At 54.6% G+C, this 22,979-nt stretch overlaps 1 protein-coding gene across 5 annotated transcripts in view; it reads right to left on the reverse strand.

Moving 5' to 3' along the window:
- The window catches only part of SRC (SRC proto-oncogene, non-receptor tyrosine kinase), a 77,568-nt gene that overhangs the window by 48,233 nt on the left and 6,356 nt on the right, over nucleotides 1–22,979 (reverse strand). For 2 of the 5 annotated variants that reach the window (XM_032142417.2, XM_032142420.2), the window contains exon 1: nucleotides 11,207–11,527. The exons of 1 other annotated variant lie outside the window; for it this stretch is intronic. The gene's annotated coding sequence lies outside the window, so the exon portion shown is untranslated. Of the gene's footprint in view, nucleotides 1–11,206; nucleotides 11,529–22,979 lie in introns of those variants that run through there. 2 more of the 5 variants (XM_032142419.2, XM_032142421.2) reach the window with 2 other exon arrangements.

The raw sequence follows: 22,979 nt of genomic DNA on the forward strand, positions 1-22,979 counted from the left end.
ATGGATGGATGGATGGATGGATGGATGGATGGATGGATGGATGGATGGAAGGGCGAGCAGGGCACCCACAGTGGGCCTGGGACTTGCCTGAGAAGGTGGCCCAGAGAAGAGAAGGGCCCACCCGAGCTCACAGCCAGATGTTGGCCAGGGCAGCTGTAGCCAGCCCAGCCTCTCCTCCTGCACAGCCTGACTTTCGTTTCCCACCCTCTGTGTCTGAGGAAGCTCCTTCTCCCCAGGGGAACTGAGTGAAGAGAAGAGGCAAGCAGTCCCCTGCTCCCCAAGGACAGGGGCTCTCAAGCTCCATCCGCCCTCCACAAAGGGGCTTTGTCCTCTGTGCTGAGAGCCCAGGGTAGACCGGAAGCCGCCCCCCGCAGCCCAGCAAGTCTCAGTCCCCCAGCCGGCAGGGGCAACAGCTCTAGACACAGACCCACGAGGCGGGCAGAGTGCTGGCACAGCTCTTCACAATATCATTTCATTCTCTCAGGAGCCATAGGAGGGAAGCTCTAGTGTGACCCCCATTTTTGCGGATGGGAAAACTGAGGCTCTCAAAGGCCAAGGTCTGCCAGCCAGCAGGTAACAAAGCCTGGATTCTAATCCAGGCCCATCTGGCACCAGTGCCAACAGCCACGGCTCTCAACTCCCCCTGTCTAGAGTCCAGACCCTCTGAGTTCAAGAGGGCAGAGGGGGTCTTTATAGAGGCAATCAGGCCTAGTCCTTCACCCGAGTTGGGGAGCTTTGCCCTGGTGAGGTTTACCTGAAAAGGAAGGGAGGCCGGGCCCTAACCCCAGAGCCCTTGCCCAATGCCCCAGGCACCTTGGGAATCTGCCAGTTGGGCTGCAACACGTCTCCACCACTTCCTGCCAGGCGGGCGTCTTCGAGGAAAGGATGGACAGGCAGAAGGACCCAGGGGCAGAGGCTCCCCACCCTGCCCCCCACCACTCCCCTGCCCATCCCAGACTTGGCCATTTCCCCTGCCAGTGCCCCTTCTCTCCAGGCCCATCTGTTCTCAGTGCGGCCACCAGGGCCACCTCACTGAAGCCACACTGACCCTGAGCCAGGCACTACCCAGAATGTGGGATACATTACTCTAGTCCAGTAGCCCCTCCTCACTGCCCGAAGAGCAGGTCCCCCAGGCCCTCTACCCATTGGCACGGGCCAAATGACCCAAGTCAAGACTCTATGGCTCCTCGGACCTCCAAGAGGAGCTGCTCACAGGGCACCTTCAGGCCCTTTGCCAAGCTCTATCTCCCCTCAGAGGTCCCTCCCATCCTTCCGGTAAGTCAGAGTACCTCCTCCCCCAGGAAGTCTTCCCTGACCCACTCCCTCCAAGGCCCCAGGCCAGCCCCTACCTTTTGCCCCAGGGAAAGGTTTTAGATCCCTGTCTTGAACCCTAGCCTCTGTGGGCTGCCTTTACTTGGCAAAAGTAACTGAGCCTCTGAGGCCGGTCTGATCCTTCTCTGTCCTCCACACCTACAGCAAGAGTCTGGCCTCAATCTGCTCTGCTCTCATCACCCCCAGGCCCAAGCCTGAGTGCCTTGTGAGGGTTTGAGGCTCTGCCTGATCAGCCAAGCCACCTTCTAACCCCCTTGTACATGGCCTGCTGCTCCCCACCTCCGTGGCTATCCACACCGCCTGGCTACTTCCTACCCCCAGACCTTTTTGCACACGGTCCCTTCTTCCCGGCCCACCCTCGCCCTTCTTTTTTTTCTCATGAGCTCCTGCTCACCCTTTAAGACCCAGGCCAGGTATCACCTCCTCTGGGAAGCTCTCCTGGCATTGTGCTGGGCTGCCATAGTTCCTATGGCCCCTACCCCGTGGTGCCATAGGGAAATGACTGGGGTCTGTGTCTGGCTCCCCCAGAATATAAACTACGTCCCAAGTACATCCTTAGGGTTCCCAGCACCCATCACAAGGCCCAGATATCACCGGTGGATAATAGAGAGTCCAGTTGCCAACTCCCTACCCAGAGAACCCAGGGGCAGAGCCCAGGAGCCACTTCCAGTGGCAGCATTGAGTCCTATTTCGCCCGCGATGCCCACAGCTCTAAGGTATGGGTGGAGTGGGCGGAGGGGGGGAGCTCGCTGCAAATGGCCAACTGGTAACCAAACCCACTCCGTTTCTAAAACTAGGGCACAGGAGAGAAACGGGAACAGCAGTATTGTCCCCAAATAGAACTATGTCTCATCTGGTTCCGGGGCCTTCGGGAACACCTGGCGGGGTGGGGGTGGGGAGGGCAGGAGGCTGCTCCCGAGGCTTCAAACAGAAATCTAAAGTTTAGAGGGCCGGGGAGTCAGCATCACCCAAAATCACGACAGTTGGCGCTGAGATCCTGCCCACTTCACCCAGCGCCAGTCCAAATCCGCACATTATGGGGTCCTCTCCCACTTCACCCACCTGGCTACAGGGTGCTCCCCAAACTGTGCCACCTCCAAGCCTGTACTCACGTGTATCCTCTACCCAGGATGCTGTTCGCCCCTCCTGCCAGTCAGGATCCTACCCGTCCTCACAGCCGTACCCATTAACGGTGACACTTTCTATAAGCCTGGCATGGGGAGAATGAGTGCATCAAGCCTTCCCAACAGCCCGGTGAGGAAGACTCCTTACCCCTTCTCATAGGTGGGAAACCCAAGGCTCAGAGAGAGAAGCCACCACCCGGGGCACGTGGCAGCAAAGGCAGGCAGACGCAGTCATGTGGTAGGATCTGGGTGCTGGCAGCCACAGGGCACCCAGAAGGCCTGGTGGGGATGGGTGCAGTCTCCCAACCAGGCCCAGCCTTGAGGACTTGGCACAACTCAAGGACAAAGTCCACAAGGCACAGCCCTGGCCTCCCAGGCAGAATAAAAGGCCAGACCTCACCTCCCCGGCCCCTGCCCCTGCCTAGGGTGGCTTCTAAGAGACTGAGGAGACACACTGGCGGGATAAGATGGAACTGTCTCCCCAACAACATGCACAGAGCATGGCACAGATGAGAAAATTGAGTCCTGGAAGTCCGTCCCTGCAGCTGTTGAGTGCTGCCTCCAGGCCAGGCCTTGAACTAAATGCTTTATGGAGACGACCGTACCCAGTCCCCACCCCAGCCCCACCGGGTGCACACTTGTCTCCCTCATTTCCCACATAAGGAAACTGAGCCTCAGTGAGGGGAAGCAACTGACCCATAGTCCCAGGGCAAGCAGGCGGACAAGGAGGCTTCAACCCAAACTAAAGGCAAGAAATTAGGACCTTGATTGAGTCCCTTCCCAGGTTCTAGGCCTCAGTTTCCCCATCTGGAAAGCAGAATGCGCCCCAGGAGACTTCTGGCTGTGACATCACATTGTGACCTGGTGGATGCTATTTCCTTTCTCTCCATTTTCCCATCTGGATAACGGGGTGGTCTTTCCCTTCTTCCCCAGGTTAATACAAATTATAATAAAATAACAACACGCACCAAGCACTTACTATGTGCTGGCATTGCTGAGAGCATTGGACACAAGACTTCATCCTTGGAACAAGCCCATGGGGTGGGTTCTACCACTAGGCTCATTTTTCAGATGGGGAAACTGAGGCACAGAGAGGTTAAACTGACTCACCAAAGCCACACAGCTAGTGGGTGACAGCAGTTGAGGGTAGAGGAGAAGTCTCCCTGTCTTCATGCTGCCCGGTGAGGAACTGTGGGGAGGGCTAGAGGGCTGATCAAGGGTCTGTGGAAGCAGAGAAGGGCTCAGCCCAGATGAGGCAGGCAAGCCTGGCATGCCCAGGAGGCCCTGGGTTCAAATCCATGCACTGGATGACCTTGGGCAAGTCCCCTGGCTCCTGAGCTTCCTCTTTGGTGAAATGGAGCCAGGACCACTACCCCGCGAGGCTGCTGTGAGCATGAGACAACCATTTGCCTGGCACTGCAGAAGGGCTCAACTCCGTGCTGGAGGAATGAACGCTGGCTGAAGGGACCGCAAGGGCTCACGGTGGCTCATTGCTCCTTCAGGGTCCCGGGCATGTCTGGGCCTCCCTTCAGAAGTGGGAGGAAAACTGGCCCAATCTGCCTCTTCTCTGATTTTTAGAAGGAACCCTCCAAGTCCCTTCAGGGCTGTGTGACCTCAGGCAAGTAACTTTACCTCTCTGAACCTCCAAATCCTCCTTTTGGCAATAAGTCATGCTTTTCACAGGGCTCTGGGAGAGGGGTTCCAGACTGAGGAGACGGGCTTGGTGGGGAAAGAGTCCAGTTCCATTTGCCCAAGCAGAGAGAGCCCCTGGCATGACCCTGACTTGAGGTCACAGTTTCCTCATCTGCCACACAAAATTTATTACGGTGGTTCTGTCTGTCTCAGCCCCGCTGGTGCTGGGGATGCACAGAGGCAACTGCGGAAAGTTCTTTGTAAACTGTAAAGGGCTGTGCCCTTGGGCGTGATGATTACCATATTCCCTTAGAGGCAAAAAGAATCCTATGACTTGTCATCTAAGGCAGAATGTGTCAGAGCCATGAGGAAGGGCAAAGAAGGGACAAGGTGAAGTTCCATGGCGGATGTGGGGTCAGTACGGTCTCCAGGATGGAGCAAGGGACTCAGTGGGACCAGGAGGCTGGTGACAAAGGCCTTCTGAAGCCAGAAGCATCTCAGACCCTGGAGGGGTACTGAGAGGGAGGGCACACCAGGCAGTGGGAGCTGCAGAGGCAAAGGTGTATGGCCCGATAATCCCGGTCAGGCAGGAAGATAGCTACAGCTCGAAAATATGGGAGATGATCGGGGCAGGGCACCTCTAGGGGCCCTTGATGTGCAGCCTGAGCCCATCCCTGCCTCTCTCTGAGCTTCAGCTGTCTCCCAAAAACAAGAGCAGGAACAGCTCTCACCTCTCAGGTCAAATGGGCAAGGATGCTCAAATAGAATCCACCTTTGAAGAGAGGGACCCATTCAGTGAGGCGGAGGAGGGAAGCTGGGGTGAGGCATCGGGGCACTGGGAGGCTATGCTAGGTCACGGGCAGGCAAGGGCTAAGGCAGAAGCCAGGCTCAGGGAGGCTGGATGGAGCTGGCGGCTTCCAATCAATCCAGGCGCCAAGCTCGTCTGTCTTTAGTTAATCTTCCCCCCACTCCCTTCCCCACAGAACAAGCCAACCACAGACAAAGGTGGCCGGTCACTGCCCTGGGGATTTCCAGATCAATTGGCCTGCAGAGGCCCAGGATTCCTGCCTCATCAGAGAATCACCTTTCTAACAGGCACTCATAAATATCACGCACTTCCTGAGTGCAGGCCCTGCACCCAAGCACTTGGCACACATTGGCTCATCAGATCTTCATGCCATCTTGTCAAAGTTGGTGCCAGCCTCGTCATCCCCGTTTCACAGATGGGGAAACTGAGGTTCTAAGCTGTACAATCATACACAGCAAACAAGTGGCCGAGCCACGATTTGAACCCAGAACCAACTGGCTTCAAAGGCTTTGCTACTTCCATTACCCTTTATGGCATAAGAATCCTTGAGCACCCAAGATCCCAGTACTCCAGGTCCAACTGGGGAATCCATCAGCCAGAGCTGGAACCCAGAGAGTCAGGGTCACCTGCCCCCAGCACCACACCCCTCCTATAACCTGGAAAAAGTTTTAGCCACGTTGGGTACACACTTAATAAGAATCAGATCCCCACAAATTACTCAGCAGCCAGAAGTCTGGGCTCACACCTCACTTTGTTGCACTCCTGTGGCCCCAGCTCTTAGCCTCTCTGAGCTTCAGTCTCCTCTTCTGTGTAACAGGAATAAGAGTTTGACTGCTCCCAGGATGGAGCAAGGGATACAATGGGTCACCTTATTATGACCCAGCTCAGAAGGGGCATGACATGAAGATATCGACATCAGACAAGGTAAAAGTCAAGGCCATGAATTTGGGCAAAGCAGCCTAAGAGAAGCTAATCAGACCCCGACAGAGAGGCCATGCTTCCCCAGGCCAATCCAGCTCAATTTCCACTCCCAGTAACTGGATTCTGCCTGTGCCAGCCTCATAGCCCAGCAGGTCCAAGGGTTCAGAAGAACCCATTCCTAAAGTTTCTCAATGGGTCCACAGATATCACCACCCACCCACCATAGACATCCCCACCCCTACATCAGCACCAAAGAAGACTCCGCTGGGCCTGCCCCTGGAGCACTCCCCAGCTAGGATCACCATCACAGATCCTCAGTGGGGGCAGTCCTCACCATACAGATGAGGAAACTGAGGACCAGACAGGAAGGGATTTGGCCAAGATCATTCAACTTCGCCTCCCTTCTGGCTTCTCCTTTTACTCTGGAACTTCTCTGGGTAGTTCTAAGGGAGAAGGAGGACCAAACGGACCAAAGTTGGGGGAAAGTCACTTGCCCAAGGACCCAGAGCAAGCAGTAGGGAGATGGAGGTCTGGCTCCCAGCTCTGATATCCTCCCAAGTAATCTATCCCTGACTCAGCCTTACCAGGCTGTGCTGTGGGAAGGAGGAGGCTGGCTGGCTGGGGAGAGTCCTGGATCGAAGACAAGAGCTCTGCATTTTTCTCCCAGCTTAGATGACTTGCCCTGGGTCTTTCTGGCCTCAATCCCCCCATCTGTGAAAGGAGAAGGTCCGAACAGATCAAGAATGACAAACTCATGGCACACATACAATACTCTCTTATCCTCTGCTCATGGCAGACATGACTAATCTATCACAGCACTCTTTCCCATGAAGCCAACACTGAGCCTCAGAATGCTTCTCAACACAGCACTCTAGGCCAGGGGGATGAAAGCCCAGAGCCTTCCCTAAACTAGATAACATCTGAGTCCCCAAGAGGGAGGAGAATGGGGAAAGAAAAATATAAAATTTTCTAAGCACCCAGTAGATTTGAGCCACTGGGAATACATTAGCTGATTTAATCCTCACAAGGGAGGTATGCAGAGGCTGAGGTTCAGAGAGACTAAGTGACTTAGCTTTGGACAAACAGCAGGGAATGAGGCCTTGAACACAGGGGAGGCCTCTACTGGGTCTCCCTCACCCAGGAACAGCGACACGGAGCCAGCCACCAGGTGGGGACCTAAGGTACAGCCTCATACCATCCTCTTGTTAGCCTTACTAAGTACAAGCCCTAGGCCCATTTCACAGCTTCAGAAACTGAATCACAGGACAGGGCATCAGCTGCCAGAGGAGGCAGGACTTGAGCAGGTGCCTGGCCCTCCCCTGCCTCCACTGATGGAGTCCCTAATGTGTGCTAAGCACTTTATTTCTGTCCTCTTGGGACATCCTGGGAACCATGACTCACTATCCTACTTCAGGGATGAAGAAACTGAGGCTCCCCAGAGGAAGTGGCCCCCAGGAGCTCAAGGGGAAGCCAGAGGGGTTTCCCATGGAGATAAGGGGTGGGGGCCATGGAGGGGAAGGAAAGAGCTACGGGAATCTGAAGGGAGATAGAGATGTGGGGACACACACCGAGGCAGGAAATGAAGCTCCAGCAAAAGGCCCAGAGCAGGGAAGTGGCGGCCTTTTTCAGTGGCTCTACTGGACTAGGAGTCCACAGCCCTACAGCCAAGGCCTGGTCCTGTCACTTGGCAACTGAGAGACCCTAGGCAAGTGACTTTCCCTTCCTGGGTCTTAGTACTTACAACCGGAAAATGGGACCAATCGCACCGAAGGCAGGCTTCGAAGAAGCGGGGCTGGGCTAGACGCATGGCATTCTCCCCAGTTTAGCCTCTTCACACACAGAGAAGGTAAAGAGAGGGCAGGGCAGGACTCAAAGTCACCCTGCACGTTGGCGGCCTTGGCTGCCAACATCCTCTCCTGAGCCAGCCCTGCCCCAACCAGCACCTCCAGACTCAATGAGATCACCCAGGCAAGGGCTTGACCACAGAGCCGGCAGGGCCAGACCCAGAGAGGCCAAGTGACCTGTCCAATGCAACAGCGCAAAGCAGGTCCCATTTGCCAAGTACCTACCGGTGCCAGACACAGGGCACACAGCCCTCCTTTAACCCTAATCCAACAAGGAGACATGTATTGTCCCCATTTTCATGACAAAGAAACTAAGTCTCTCAAAAGATACAGTAAATGATCCAAAGACACACAGCAAGTGGGACCATCGGAACATAAACCCAGGCCTGTCTGACTCTTGAGCCCTTACCAAACCTTTGGTCCCCATCTCTCGGGCTGACCTCTCCCTGCTCCCCACCTCACTCCCAGCTTCCAGACACCCGGCATTGCACTTCCCACACCCCCGGCTCTCATCCTCTCCAGCCTTGCTGCTAGTGAACTCCTACTCCACTTCCAAAGCCCAGCCTCAAATACCCGCTCCTCTTGAGACCTGATCTAGGCCTCCATAAAATTTTGGAGTCCAGCCTACAGATCTAGCTCTATCGTCAGATCTATTTCTATTGGTCAGCTCTGTACCTCTGGCCTCCAGCTTGGGGCTGTTCACACAGGGGACACCAATCAGCCCCCTGTGTGACGATGAAGGCCAAACTCCTCCCCAGGGCCCACAAGGCCCCAGCATGGTCCAGCCCTGCTGATACACCCCCTCATTCTACCTCTTACCCACTCCCCTTCATTGTGCACGCTCCAGCCTCACAGCTTCTCCCACTGATTCTCCATGACAGCACACGTCTTGGCACATACCTCAGGGCCTTTGCACATGCACTTCCTGCTGCCTGGCAAGCCCTTTCCCTAACTCCATGCCCGGTCAACCCCTACACGCCTCCTTCAAGATTCCTCTGTACACTAGGCCTCTCTCCCTGAGCCCTTATCATATCTGTGATTATATAGTAACTCAACTGGCAACTTGTTTGCAACTTTGCTCACCCTCCAGATTCAAACTTCTGGGAGGCCAAGGACCTGTTCCCAGGTCCCCAGCAAGTATCCAACCAGGCTGACCACACCCCACCACCCCGGGGCCCCTGGGAAGGGAAAAAAGAGCTCCCTCTCCCCTTCTTTGCCAAGTGAACTCTTGCTCATCCTCAGCTCAGGCCCTGCAACCTTCTAGAAGCCTCCATGACTCCCACAGCTCCCACTCCATGCTAACCCCAGCACAATACTGCTCAGCTCGAGTTCCAAGTTCCTGGTACACAGCAGGTGCTCAATACAGGGGTCACAAATGCTTATACATGGGGAGGTTTGAGAAAATGGGGTCAGCTGAGGACCAGGGAGATGGGCAGAAGGTCCCTCAACAGGTCACTGAGCCATCTCCTCTCTGGTTCCTGGGGCTTGGGGGAGCCAGACATCCCTCCACCCCACCCCCCAGGTCACAATCAGAGAAGCAAAAGCAGGAACCAGGCTGAGCTGTGGATAAGTCATGCTCCAAGAAGAGCTAGGGGACAGGGAGAGAGAGCCAGGGGCCTTCCTCCTAGAAGAGATGGGCCTAAGCTAAGCCTGGCAGGGCAAGGGCAGATAAGCAGCACCTGGAGGAGAGGGCACTCTGGGAGGGACACGGTTTAGGAGCAAAGGCCCAGGGGCATGCGGGAGGGCCTAGGCAGGCAGTCAGCTGAGAGAGGTGACACACTGTAAATCATTTCCTTGGGTGGAAAGACCACATCACCAAAAATGCCTTGTGGCTTTCATTCAATCCCTCAGCAGAACAGTCTTTTCCGACACTGCTGTGTGCACAGTCCTGTCTTGCGAACCTCCACTGCCCCATCACTGGAGGGATGCAAAGACAGCCAGACTGTGGTCTCTGAGGTCTGGGCTTTCATTCCAGCTTCCAACTGTATGGCCTTGGTCAAGTCACTTCCCCTCTCTTAGCCTCAGTTTCCCCATCAGCAAAATGAGGATAAACAAGAATCCTTACCTCCTAAAAGGTGTTCAGTAGATGTTGGCAGCTGTCATTACCATTGGCCCAGTTTTATACGTGGCAAAACTGAGGCCAGAAGGGAAAAGTGAGTTGCTTACAGTCACCCAGCTGCTGGCTGGCAGGACGGTGCCAGGGCTATTTCTTTCTCAAGTCACCAACCCATCCCCTTCTAGAATGAACTAGCCAACAACCTCACATCTCACCCATCTTTCTCAGCCAATGTGTCCAGTGAACGATTCATTTATTGAGCATCTACTACACGCCAAGCCTCTACCTGCAGAAGCGCTTAGAATCTTCGCCTGAGGATTCTCATTTCACGTATGGGGACTTAGAGGGGCAATCTCTTGACCCAGGTCACTGGGTGAGACAAGAAGCCTCAGTGCCTTGATTCCCCTGCCAGGGGGCTGAGAAGAGGGTCTGCAACAGGACCAGCCTGGCCCACCCTTGAAACCAAGTCTGTTCCCAGATGCACTGTGGCTGTGGCTGGGCCTGGACTTACCCCAGGTGACCCAGCAACCACTGCCCCAAATTGTACAGAGTCCATGAAGTTCAGGAGGCCTTGCCCAGGGGCACACACAGGCTCTGTCCACTCCTAAGTCCACCTGAAGGACGCAGGGGCTGAAAGGATACCACACAGGTGAGCCCCTTCTGTTCACCCCATCCTTCCACCAGCCCAGCAATTCCAGCCAGGCCCACCTGCCACCAATGAGGACCCCAGCTCAGAGAGGCAGGCAGCTGTCTGAGGACACACAGCAGGGCAAGTGGCAGCCCTGGTGGGGACTCAAACCCACCCCCAATCCCAGCCCAGGCAGACAGGTGGACCTGGCCCGATGGCCAACCCCCAAAACTTTTGCCAACTTCTGAGCCGGCTGGTGGCTGGGCCTGCTCAGGGGCGAGGCTGGGGGCTGTGGGCAGTGGAGACCAAACGCAGTCTGGCCCAGTCCCTTCCAGGCCGGCAGCACCAGGCCCTACCCGAGGCCCCACGAGGGCAGGGAGGTCCTGGCGGTTCGGCCTGGCGCCCTGACCCCGGGGCCCCTCAGCCCGCCCTGCCGATCCCCCCACCTCCCACCCTGGGCCCGGGGGGCGCAGGGCCGGGCAGCCCGGCCGGAGGCGGCGCCGACTGGCTCAGATTTCAGATTTGGCCTAGACCTGGCCCGGGGGCTAGGGCCCAGCTCGCTCGCTTCTCTGGGGGATCCTATGGGGAGCACGAGCTGGAGGGGGGCCCCACGCAGCCAGGACCCCTGCGCCCCCCCTCCCAGCCCCCTCCCCCTGCGGCATCACAACAAAAGGCCGCGCCGGGTATGGCCCCGTGCGCCCGCCCGGCGCTCGGGTATCGCGGCTCGGCCCGGGGGGGTGGGAATTGGGGGGTGGACAGGAGTCCCCGCCGGCCCGAGATCCGACGCCAGGGTGGTCCAGGGCGGAGGCTCCCCCGCGCTGGCCGGGGCGGGGGGTCCGCGGAGGGGCGGGGGGCGCTCACCTGGGCCGGCGGGCGGGCGGGCGCACCGGCAGACGGACGCACGGGAGGGCGGACCGCGGGACGGCCAGCGGGTCGGGCAGACGGCGGCCTGGCCGCTCCGGCTCCCAGGCCGGAATGGATTCCGGGCCGGGAGAGACAGATCGAGAGAGAAAGGGAGGAGGAGGAGGAGGAGGCGGCGGCGGCCCAGGGAGGGGAAGAGGAGGGAGGGAGCGCGCGAGCTGGGAGGAGGGGCCCGGCAGGCAGCCGGGAGGAGGAGGAAGGAGGAAGCGCGCGGGGACGGATTCCCCGCCGGTGACCCGGGAGAGACCCAGGCGCGGCCCTAGCCGGGGGTCCGGGCGGGGTGGGGGACACCGGGCACAGAAGCCCCGCCTCCCACTCCGCCAGGGCGCCCCACCCCGCGGGCCCCATCCGCCCCCAGGCCAAAATGCCCTCCCCAACCCACCCACCCTCTACGCCCCAGATCCGCCTCTCCCGAAATCACGATTGGTAATAATATCAGCGGGCGTGGAGCGCCCGCTCTGGGCCAGGCGCCATGCTAAGCTGCTCAGGTCGACTTCGGGTTTAATCCTAACCACCACCTGGCCTGAGCGGCGGAAGATCGCCCCACTTTACAGATGGGGAAACTGAGGCACTGACGAGAACCAGGCCTTGGACTTTAGCCTTGACCTGAGTTTCTCAAAGTAGGGGCTGGGGCAGGAGGGACAGGGTGGGGAGGAGCGACATTTATTTTAATAGTTATGGGTTCATTTTAAGTGCATAAGGACAAAACATCCCTTGCAGCCCATCGGAAGTCCCCTAGTTCTGGTTATTACTGCTTAGGAGGGGCTGACCAGGGCGTCTGAGTGGCAATCACACTTCCAAGTAAGTAAAGAGGCTAAGTACCTCTGAACCAGGGCAGGAAGTGTAGCAGAAAAACAGGACATTGAGGAAATGCTGCTTTAGGCCACAAAGACTCCCCTATCACCCCCTGGTGCAGGCTCCAGGGCTATCCTTTTGGGGCTGGGCACCCCACCCTTGGCTCCTCACCTGTCTTGGAATCCTAGCACAGGGAAAGGTGGGCCTGGGTCCAGCTTTAAATATCACACCTACCTCCACGTTCCTTCTTTGAAAGTTCTCCCATTTCACAGATGGGAAATTAAGGCCCAGCCAGGTCAGGCTTCTATTCCCTGGGCAAAGGTCCCTGCTGAGAGGAGCTGGGAGGAGCACCCTAGAATGTGGAAGGCAAAGCCCTCTGGGTACAACATACCTTCCAGAAGACCAGGAATGAGCAAAGCCTTACTCTACACTGATACTAGGTTCGCATCTAGGCTAGCTGCCCCTCTGCTGTGGGGTGGACAAATCGATCAGCTTCCCAGCCCCCTCACCTGTAAAACCGGAGTGAACATGGCCACAGAAGATTCCTGGGAAGGTTGGAAATGACCAGTGTGAGGATGGTCAGGTTGTGCTAGATGAATAGTAGCTCTTGCGGTGATAAACTGAGGCCAGAGGGGAAAGGGGCTGCTTGAGGTGCCACAGCCAGTCAACAGCAGAAGCCAGCCTGGGCTGGTGAAATGGCTGCACTTGTTTGCAAGGCTGGCTTAAAGATTAACCGCAGCTTCCCAGGGCTTAGGGCGGGCCCCCGGCTGGAGGAGCAGGTTTCTCAGCCCTCTTCCATTCCTTAGACATGTCTAAAGGCCTTTACTGGCCATACTGGGCTCCGGCGGGGAGGCAGGGACATTCACCCAGTGACACGCTGGAGCTGGCCCTTACCTACTTGCAAGAACCGACTGTGCTCATCTCTTCCCAACTCCATATTCAAGAATGTCACACTGGTAGCTCCAGGTCAGCCACAGTGGGAGTATTTACCCCTTGGACATCGGAATACGCTACCAATCAAGCCTCTTTTTTCTTCCAGAGAGCTGGCTGTTCAATATGTACCAGCACATCACTAAACTCATCCCCAGGAGTTCAACAGAAAATTCTGGGCTTTTCGAGAACTGGGATGACAGAGAGCTTAAAAGTACAGATTTTGGACCAGACCCAGGTTCAAGTCTCAACTCTGCCACTTTGCAGATAATGTAAGAAGCCTCAGTATGCCAACCTGCACAGTGGGCTAAAGATATCACAGCCCCCAGAAGACGCACGTAAGGATGAAATGAGGTGATGCCCGCTCATCACAGGTGAAATCTCATTCTCATTCATACCCTACATGCTCTTATCAGAGAGGGGACGACTTAGACAAGTAAGGGTTCTGCAAGCACAGATGCAGCTTCCCACCTGAAGCCACTGCCGACTTCAAGGGCCTGGCTCCGCGGCTGAGGTTCTCAGGAGGATGTGGCCAGCACAATGATTTCATTATTGAGTGTTTGAAGCACTCTTTATTTTTAACCACCCCTCTGGGCTTTTGCTAGGCTGTAACCCCTGCCAGGAAGGCTCAGCCCCTGTCCCTGGCTACCTCGCCGTGTTCTTCAAAGTGCAGAGTAAACTCCACCTTCTCCACAACATGCTTCCTGACACGTCCTGATGGAGGCACGTGCTAAGTCCATTCTGAGTGTGTCTGTCCCCACCCTGAGGGCAGCGACCAAGGCCTGGCCCATGCCCAGCACGGAGCAGGCACTGCCCAGTTGGCCAGGCAGCACACACTGACTTGGGACCTACAGACAAGAGTTCAAGTTCCAGCTCTTCCCTTCAGTGACTACGTGAACCTGCCTTCTCTGGGCCTCAGTTTACTCATCAGTAAAATGAGGGTAACAACCCTGGCAAGTTCCAGGATTATGCAGTTGGGAGTTGCGGGTCTGGCCTGGTGGATAAGTGACTCTTTGTGCAAATTATTTTGCTTAAAACATTCTTTGTTGGTAAAGCAGCAACTCATTGCTTAATTCCTGCAAATCATCATTAATGGACAGCAAGCATTTATTGACTACCAACTGTATACATGGCCCCAGGCCAGTCTTAGAACACCAACAGGAACCACTACCCAACCCAAAAGCACCCAGCAGATGATAGATGCTACTGACGTCAAGCTGGTTGTATAGTCCTCTGTCTCCAGAAACCTCCTCTTCCCTCCTTCCCTCAACCTGGGTGGGCCAAAGCCACAACTGAGGGCAGGGTGGAGGGAGTAGGGTGAGGCCTGGCCCTCCACGACTGGCAGTGAACACAACGAGCCAGAGTTGACCCATGACATGGGATCAGAGGTGCTGCCCACACCACACCTAGTGCCCTGGTGACTCTGGCTCAATGGTGGCTGATCTGCCATGCCCAGCCCCAGCCCATCTCACCCTTGCTGCAGCAACCAGGAAACTGGACCCATCACAGGCCTCAGTGGGAAATTCCAGAACAGTTCTGCCATTCTCCACATGGTGTGCTGTGAGTGGTCTAGTTGAAGCCACCGGGCTCAGGGCTACAGGATAGGGTGGGGTGGGGGATGGGCTCTAGCCTGAGTCTGTGGAATGGGCTTGGCACCTCCCCTGGCACTGCACTTCACAGTTTACACAGAGATATCACGCTGTGCAGGCCCTGGTCCCCTCCCCTCCTCTACCTGCCTCCTGCTGTCCCTCCACAAGCAGTCCCTGTCCTGAGGCCTTTGCACTTGCTGATCCCTGTGCCTAGAAGGTTCCCCACCCCCTAGCCCTTGGCTTGGCTGCACTCATCCTTCCTCCTGCAGTGGTCATTTATTGAGCATCTACTATGTGCTAGGGTCTGTGCTACATGCTGGGATACAGCAGTGAAAAAACCAAGGCTGGTCTCTGGTCTCTAACTTAGAGGAGTCAGGGATGGGCAAGTACCAGGGCTGCACGGCCCAGAGTGGGACCCCCAACCCAGCATGTGTGTTGAGGAGACAGTTGTCTATGGAGAGTTTAGAAGCCTAGAGAGATGGTTGCCAGGTGAAAATGGGACAGGGAGGCAGGGCATGGTGGGTCATGCCTATAATCCCAACACTTTGGGAGGCTGAAGCAGGAGGATCACTTGAGCCCAGGAGTTTGAGACCAGTCTGGGCAACATAGTGAGGCCCTGTCTCTACAAAAAAAAAAACTAAAAATTAGCCAGATGTTGTGGTGTGCACCTGTGGTCCCAGCTACTGGGAAGGCTGAGCTGGGAAGATAACTTGAACCCAGGAGATTGAGGCTGCAGTGAGCCATGATCATACCACTGCACTCTAGCCTGGGTGACAGAGCAAGACCCTGTCTCAAAAAAAAAAAAGATAATTATAATAACAAACAGAACAGGACAGGTGTGCAGGTAGAGGGACAGTGTGAGCAAGGACAGAGATGGGGAACGCCGCTGCGTCTGGAACTCCATGCAGAAGCAGGTGGTGTTTGCGAAGCACAGCATGGTGGTTGGGCTGGAGTCAGGGAAGTGAGGTGGGAAGGGTAGTAGGGGAACCTGGGGATCCCTGAGTGCCAGGCGTGGCTTCTGTCCTGGAGGTGGTGGGAACCACGGAGGGTGGTGAGCAGAACAGGGCCTGGGGAGATGTGGAGTGGCGGTCACATGAGGGGACAGGGAGGGGGCAGTCAGGAGGCCTCTGTGCTGAGGAGCAGCGGGGACCCAGCTGAGGCAGAAGGCCTGGCTCACACAGGAGTGTGTGCATGGGCATATATCTGTGTTCCAGGAAGTGAGGCCAAACTGGCCAAAGGTGGGAAACCCAAGACACTAGAGAAGCATCCCCAACCCCATGGGAGTCAGGAGCCAGGAGCAGATGAGCTTGTTCTCCCCCAGCGGCCGGCACCGGGAGGGGCGTCCAAAACATGGGTGTCAAAGGCAGAAAAGAAAAATCTGAAAAACTATCAGAGCAAAGAGGAGACATGATCCTGGGGCAGAAAAAAGACATTAGGGAAAGACTTAGGAAGTCTGACTAAAGCATGGACTTCAGTTATAATAATGTATCAGACCAGGTGCAGTGGCTCATGCCTGTAATCCCAGCATCGAGACTGAAGTGGGAGGATCACTTGAGTCTAGGAGTTCAAGATTAGCCTGAGTATACAGTGAGACCCCTGTCTCCACAAAAAACAGCAACAAAAATTTAGCTAGGCGTGGTGGTGTGCACCTGTATCCCAGCTACTTGGGAGGCTGAGGCAGGAGGATCGCTTGAGCCCAGGAGTTCAAGGCTGCAGTAAGCCGTGATGGTGCCACTGCACTCTAGCCTGGCTAACAGCGTGAGACTCTGCCTCTGAAATTTTTTTAAATAATAATAATGTATCAATATTGTATTGATTCATTAATCATAACAAATGTGCCCCCGTCAGGGAAGAGATGGCGACAGCAGCACCTGAGCAGGTGGCGCCTGAGTGGTGACCTTCAAACGGCATAAACCACTGAGCACAGCCCTGCACATTCAAACCCTCACAGCCAGACCTTCTGGGCTGTGTGGCGTGTTCACAGATGGGGAACCTCAGGCTCGAGTGTGTCTCTACCCAGCCCAGAATCTGGAGACAAAACACAGACGTCAAAGGCAGAAAAGACCTGCCCATGTGAAAATGGGGGAGACGCCTGGCCCCACTGGGCTCACGTGACCGCCAAGTGCCAAGAAACTCAGACACTCATCACCTCACTCCCCTCAGGCTGCAGAAGAGGCCCAGAGAAGGACAGGCATTCTCCCAAGGTCACACAGAGAGTCGCTGGCAGGCAGAGCCACCATCCCACCCCAGCCCAGGCCTCCTTCCGCCACATCCCAGAATGTTTGTGAGAAAAGATGAAAGGAGACTGGGCCCTTGATCTGCCTGGCCTGATGGGAGGGCAGAGGGCAGCCGGAAATCTGCAGCTAGAGCTGTGACCCTGCAGTCCACAGGGGGCGAGAAACCCGCCGCACAGAGAGGAGACGGTCACGACGGGAGGGCTGAAAGAATCATTGTAAAAATAATCACCATGGCTCACAGTCCTGGTGCAAGGAGTTTCCTGAGCAGGGAATCGCTTCCAGGGACCCTGGATGTAGCATCTAGTTCATTCTTCACAACGCAACAAGGTACAGATGAGGAAACTGAGGCTCAGTGAGGTGACATGACCTGGTGAGGAAGGGCAGGACCTTGAATTCAAACCCAAACAAAATTCAAGCCTTCCTGGCTGGGCGCAGTGGCTCACGCCTGTAATCCCAGCACTTTGGGAGGCTGAGGCAGGTGGATCATCTGAGATCAGGAGATCGAGACCAGCCTGGCTAACATAGTGAAACCCCGTCTCTACTAAAAATACAAAAACTAGCTGGGTGTGGTGGCGGGTGCCTGTAATCCCAGCTACTCAGGAACCTGAGGCAGAATTGCCTGAACCCGGGAGGTGGAGGTTGCAGTGAGCTGAGATCGCGCCACTGCACTCCAGCCTGGGCGACAGAGCGAGACTCCCTCTCAAAAAAAGAAAAAAAAAAAAAAAAAAAAAATTAACCCTTACTGAATCTGGAACTCAGGCACTGCAGTTCTGTGCCACCCGGGTCTGTGAACCTCGAAGCTCACGTATTTCACATCCAAGAGCGAAAGGCCAGATCCACAGGGGCTGGGCAGGGAACCACTGCTGCCCCTCTGAGCATTGGCCTCCACCTCAATGGAATGCCTCCATCCTCCACATTTCCTAGGCATTGGGAAGATGCAATGTAGCAATGTTTTGTGGGAGTACTTTGAAAAGTAGACAGAAGAAAAAGCATTCACACTATACTCCACCCTCAAGGAGGGGAACATGACTCCCCAGTCCCTAGGTGTGGGCTGTGCTTGCTGGCTCCCTTCTAAAGAGTTCAGGGTGGAAAGAGGGGTGGGGGCGCTGCCTTTGCAGTGCAGGAACCTTACAAACGCTATCTCAGCCAGGTGATCAGGCCAACATCAGCAGTGCTCGGGCCTGCTGATAACATTTGCCCTTGACATGATGTAATGAGAATGGCATTTTACCTCTGTGGTCTTTCTCCTCAGAACCCGGAACCCCAGTCTAGCCATGAGAAAAGCCTCAGACAGATTCTAATAGCGGGGCATTCTACAGAACACCAGACTAGGCAAGGCACTATGGCTCACATCTATAATCCCAGCACTTTGGGAGGCCAAGGCAGGAGGACCGCTTGAGGCCAGGAGTTCAAGACCAACCTGGGTGACATGGCGTGACCCTATCTCTACCAAAAAACAAATTTTTTAATAAAATTAGCTGGGCATGGGGGCACACGCCTGCAGTCCCAGCTACTCAGGAGGCTGAGGTGGGAGAATCACTTGAGCCTGGGAGGTGGAGGCTTCGGTGAGCTATGATTGTGTCACGGTACTCGAGCCTGGGTGACAGACTGAGACACTATCCAAAAAAAAAAAAAGCCCGGGCAAGGTGGCTTACACCTGTAATCTCAGCACTTTGGGAGGCCAAGGCGGGCAGATCACAAGGTCAAGCAATCGGGACCATTCTGGCCAATATGGTGAAACGCCGTCTCTACTAAAAATACAAAAATTAGCTGGGCGTGGTGGCGCGTGCCTGTAGTCCCAGCTACTCGAGAGGCTGAGGCAGGAGAATCACTTGAACCTGGGAGGTGGAGGTTGCAATGAGCTGAGATTATGCCACTGTACTCTGGCCTGGCAACAGAGCGAGACTCCATCTCAAAAAACAAACAAACAAATAAAAACACACACACACAAAAAAACAGAACACCTAACTAGTACTCCTCCAAACTGTCAGGGTCATCAAAAAAAGAAAAGTCTGAGAAACTGTCAAAGCCAAGAGGAGACATGATCCTGGGACAGAAAAAGGACATAGGTGCCGGGCGCGGTGGCTCATACCTGGAATCCCAGCACTTTGGGAGGCCAAAGCGAGTGGAACACCTGAGATGAGGAGTTCGAGACCAGCCTGGCCAACATGGTGAAACCCCATCTCTGCTAAAAATACAAAAATTAGCCAGGCATGGTGGTGCGTGCCTATAATCCCAGCTACCCAGGAGGCTAAGGCAGGAAAATAGCTGGAACCCAGGAGGTGGAGGTTGCAGTGAGCCAAGATCATACCACTGCACTCCAGCCTGGGCGACAGATCGAGACACTGTCTCAAAAAAAAAAAAAAGGGACATTAGGCATTAGGGAAAAACTAAGGAGCTCCATAGCAAATATGGACTTTACTTAATAATAATGTATCAATATTGGTTCGTTAATTGTAACATACTATACTATCATGGATATTAATAATAAGGGATTCCCTAGCAAGCCTACTTGAGAAAAAGAAACTTAATATAACAATAATAATAAGGGAAATTGAGTGTGGGGTATGTGCCATGTTCTAGAGCAAAGGATTGAATTTTCGGACAGGGAGGAAGCTAAGACACTTGTCTGTAAACATTTCCTTCTAAACCCAGGGAAACTTAGGACCAGAGAATAGAAGTGACTTGCCCAAGCTCAAACTGCAAGTTTATGATGGAGCCTGGACTAAGATCAAGCTTTCTCAATGTCACAAGAATTCAGTAACAGCCTACTGTATACAAGGCACCAGCCTAGGTCCTCATCATGGTGAAGGCTGCGGGGGAGGTTCAAAGATTTGTCCATGGGTCAACACCTGCCCAAGGCCAGGTCTCCAGGGACACAGACTCTGCCCTTTGAAGGCTCCAAGCCAGAAGAGGAAACAGACCCTGAAACACTATGAGCAGGAGGGCCAGACGGCGACACACTTTGGTATCCAGGAGATCCAGCCCCACTGCCTGCAACCCTGCAACCTCCTTGAGCCCCACTGAGCTGCTCAGTAAAATGGAACTAAGGATGGTGCCAACTGTCAGTGATGCTGAGAGGTACAACAAGGAGGTGAAATGTGAGACCCTGTGCATTGTGGACACCCAATAAACAGTGATTCTTTTTATTTTTAAGTGTGTTCTGAGTGCTACAGGAGTTCGGGGGTGGGGAGCATCTGTCAGTTTGCCTTGATAGGGGATTCTCGGAGAGTTTACCAAACGAGGGACGTTTAGATTGAGTCTTGGCTGGGTGCAATGGTTCACGCCTGTGATCCCAACATTTTGGGAGGGTGAGGCAGGAGGATCGCTTGAGCCCAGGAGTTTGAGACCAGCCTGGGCAACATAGCGAGGCCCCATATCTACAAAAATGATTAAAAATTAGCCAGGCATGGTGGGTGTGCCTGTACTCCAGCTACTCAGGAGGTTGAGGCAGGAGGATCACTTGAGCCCAGGAGTTGGAGGCTGCAGTGAGCCATGATTGTGCCACTACACTCCAGCCTGGGCAGCAAAGCAAGATCCCATCTCCAAAGTAAAAAAAATAAAATAGATTGGGTCCTGAAGGATGGAAAGGAGTTTGCCACACCGGAAGGATGTGAAAGCTACGGCCCCAGCTTTCAGTTCTCACAGTCTGGTCCGAGAGAGAAGGGGACACGTCAAGCCACCCTCCCAGGGGATTCCCACGCAACGGGACTTCCCCATTTCCTGGCCTGGATGGCTCCTTCCTGGCCTCCCTGGCCTCTGAGATTCACCAGTGCCTGAGCCAAGGCCACAGGCAGCAGGGGAGGGGCAGGGGTGGGGGCAGGCACCAGGGCTGAACAAACCCAGGGCTCGTCTGGAAAGGAAACCAAACCCTGCCTCCCACTCACCAGCTGAGTGTCACTTGTACAACTTCCTCCTTCTGTTCCTGTTCAGGAATTACCCAGGCAGGGCTCTGTGGTGGGGCTGGGGGACAGGGGGCTGCCCCAGAGGCGGGGCCTGGAGCCTCCTTGGTCTGCTCTGGCCACTCCCAGACTCACCCCCTCTGGCTGGTTGGCCTGCTCCCAGACCCATTTCTGTTCTCAGCAGGCCAGGTTTCCTCCCTCCTCCACACACCTGCCCACGCGGGACCACCATCTCCTCTCTGCTGGTCCAAGCCCCACTCCCCTTTGGCCCACCCCCGGCCCCTCCTGGAAGTCTTCCACAGAGATCCCTCCCAGTCTTAGCTTCCTTATCGTCTTTATCCATTCAGGCCTGCATGTCAGCTCCTGTGCTGGAGCTGGGGACAGATGAGTGAGCAGTGAGTGACCAAGACTGGCACCGTCCCTGCCCTTTGGAGCTTGGGCCTCTAATCCCTATGTCTCGTGTGTCCCACATGCTTCATCCACACCCCAGTGGGGAATCAGAAGCCAGGACCGCAGTCCTGTGCAGCCTCTGAACCGTGGGGCCCTGGGCAAGTCCCTTCCCCTCTCTGGCCGGAGTGGTTTCCACACTGCTAAGGGAAGCAGTGCGATCGATGTCCAGGGGGCAGGCAGGAGGGATGGTGACAACTGCTCCCTCAACCCTTCCTGCCCCAATGTAATGCCCTGCAAATAAAGTTTCCCTCCAAGTGGAACTGGTAAAATGCACACACGGGGCTCTGACTCATCAGAATTTTTTGCAGAAACAAATATAGGGGTCAGCAGGAGGGACCTGCCAGGTGGCTGAACATCACGGTTAAGAGCAGACCTGGGTTTGAATCCTGCCTCGGTAGCTGTGTGGCCTTGGAAGTCATTAACCCCCGACTCTCACTTCTCTCATCGGTAAAACGGGGATACTTGTACACACCTCATATGGCTGTGTAATGAATGATACACATGCTAGATACCCAGTAAGTGCATATTATTATTATTTCTGGTGCAGCCGGACAAGTCCATTAATAAAGTGGATAATTATGACGGCCTTAAAATTAATAATGTAGATCCACATAACTTTTATTTTCTTTTTTAGTTCTTTTGAGAAAAGGTCTTGCTCTGTCACCTAGGCTGGAGTGCAATGGCACAATCACGACTCACTGCAGCCTCAACCTCCGGGGCTCAAGAGATCCTCCCACCTCAGCCTCTGAATATCGGGGAATACAGGCGCAAACCACCATGCCCAGCTAAAGATTCATTTGTTTTGACATGGAAAGAGTTCATGTTATATTAGTAAATTAAAATATTATAGCATTAATGATGTAACTATTTCTGTCTTTTTAAAAAGTGGGCACAGGAAAAAGGAATAAACACTTCCATGATACTAGCAGTTGCCCTGGGGGTGGGGGATCACCAATGAGCTTAATAATTTTTTCCTTTATGCTTGTCTTTATTTTTTACGTTTTCTTCTCTCTCTCTTTTTTTTTTTTTTTTCGAGACAGTTTCGCTCTTGTCACCCAGGCTGGAGTGCAATGGCACTATCTCGGCTCACTGCAACCTCTGCCTCCGGGTTCAAGCCATTCTCCTGACTCAGCCTCCCAGGTAGCTGGGATTACAGACATGCGCCACCACACCTGGCTAATTTTTGTATTTCTAATAGAGATGGGGCTTTGCCATGTTGGTCAGGTTGGTCTCAAACTCCTGACCTCAGATGATCCACCCGCCTCGGCCTCCCAAAGTGCTGGGATTACAGGCGTGAGCCACTGTGCCTGGGCATTTTTTAAGTTTTCTACAGTGAGCTAATGTTGCTCAGGCAATAGAAAATAGCTTAAGTTAGTTTTATGAATTTATGTGTTTTTTAGACACAGGAGGTCTCATTCTGTCACCCAGGCTTGAGTGCAGTGGCATCATCACAACTCACTGCAGCCTCAAACTCCTGGGCTCAAGGGATCCTCCCACCTCAGTCTCCAGAGTAGCTGGGACTAGAGACGAGCGCCACCACACCTGGCTTGCCTTTCTTTCTCTCTTTCTTTCTTTCCTTTCTCTTTCTTTCTTTCCTTCTTTCTTCTTTCTTCTTTTCTTCCTCCTTTCTTTCCTTTCTTTCCTTCCTTCCTTCTTTTCTTTTTCTTTTTTTTTTTTAAGAGATAGGGTCTCACCATCTTGCCCAGGCTGATCTTGAACTGGGCTCAAGCAATCCTGCCACTTCAGCCTCCCAAGTAGTTGGGACCACAGGCGACCACCACCATGCCTGGCTAATTTTTTTAAAAAAAAT

Source organism: Hylobates moloch, unplaced genomic scaffold (assembly GCF_009828535.3).
Source record: "Hylobates moloch isolate HMO894 unplaced genomic scaffold, HMol_V3 SCAFFOLD_21, whole genome shotgun sequence".
Classification (NCBI taxonomy): domain Eukaryota; kingdom Metazoa; phylum Chordata; class Mammalia; order Primates; family Hylobatidae; genus Hylobates; species Hylobates moloch.